Source organism: Colletotrichum phormii (genome assembly GCF_030913505.1).
Source record: "Colletotrichum phormii strain CBS 102054 chromosome Unknown BDP81scaffold_42, whole genome shotgun sequence".
Taxonomy (NCBI): domain Eukaryota; kingdom Fungi; phylum Ascomycota; class Sordariomycetes; order Glomerellales; family Glomerellaceae; genus Colletotrichum; species Colletotrichum phormii.
In genome coordinates, this window is record NW_026851484.1 from 29,967 (window position 1) to 31,302 (window position 1,336).

Below are 1,336 nucleotides of genomic sequence, written 5' to 3' on the forward strand. Positions count from 1 at the left end.
AAAAGTGCGCGACTCGCTATGCATGTAAGTTATATATATATAATAATATATAACTAACGTAGTTCATCAGTCAGCGACGAACTTTTTCCCAAATGGGGTTTGCATTAAACCACTCCAACCTTTGACGCATAATAACTCCACAACCATTATGCCAATTTACACACAAAAAGACAAGATACTTCTAGCCATCGAGACTATCCGATCAGCCCGCACCGCCGGCCGAAAACTAAGTGTGATACGTGCTGCGAAGACTTACGGTGTCCCCGAAAGTTCCGTACGCTATAGAATGAACGATCGACCCCGACGCGAACATGCCCAACCCCAACAACATAAACTTAATACGATCGAAGAGAAAGCGCTTCTCCAATACGTTATTAAGCAGGATCAAAGAGGGTTTCCCTTGCGTCTCGCTGGTGTGGAAGATATGGCCAATCTCCTGCTACGAGCGCATAATGGCAAGCCTATTGGCAAGCGATAGGCCAGGCGGTTTGTGGACTCGCAGCCTGCTCTGAAAACCAAGTTTAATCGTCCATACGATTATCAAAGGGCTCTTCAAAAAGATCCTAAGGTTATATCAAAGTGGTTTGCGCTATTACGCAATATATAATGGCCAAGTATAGCATCCAAGAGGGGGTCCTATATAATTTCGACGAAACTGGCTTTATGATGGGCATGATCACCGCGTCAATAGTAATAATACGCGCTGATCGACGCGGCAAAGCAAAGTCTGTCCAGCCTGGCAACCGTAAATAGGCTATATTCATTGAATACATCAATTCGGGCGGGTGGTGCATCCCTCCGTTCGTGATTATCAAAGGCGTATATCACCTTGCTAGTTAGACCACGGAATCAGGTTTTCCTAGCGACTAGGTTATCAAACCTACCAATAATAGATAGACGGATAATCAGACGGGTCTTGACTAGATTAAACACTTCGACAAACATACTAAGAACCAAACGAAGGGCGTCTACCGGATGCTTATTATCGACGGCCACGAGAGCCATTTATCGGCCGAATTCGACAATTACTGCAAGCAGAACAATATTATAACCGTCAGTATGCCTGCACATTCGTCACATCTACTACAGCCATTAGATATTGCCCTTTATTCGCCTTTAAAACGCGCATATGGTGATGAAATCAACCTATTCATCAAAGCCTCCATAAACCACATCACCAAGTCGGAGTTCTTTATTGCCTTCTACCAGGCCCATAACAAAGTTTTTAATGAAGAAAACATTAGGGCTGCTTTTCGAGGCGCTGGAATTTCACCATGGAACCCAGAGCATGTCATTGAAAAGCTTGATGTACGTGTACGGACGCCTACACCTCCTG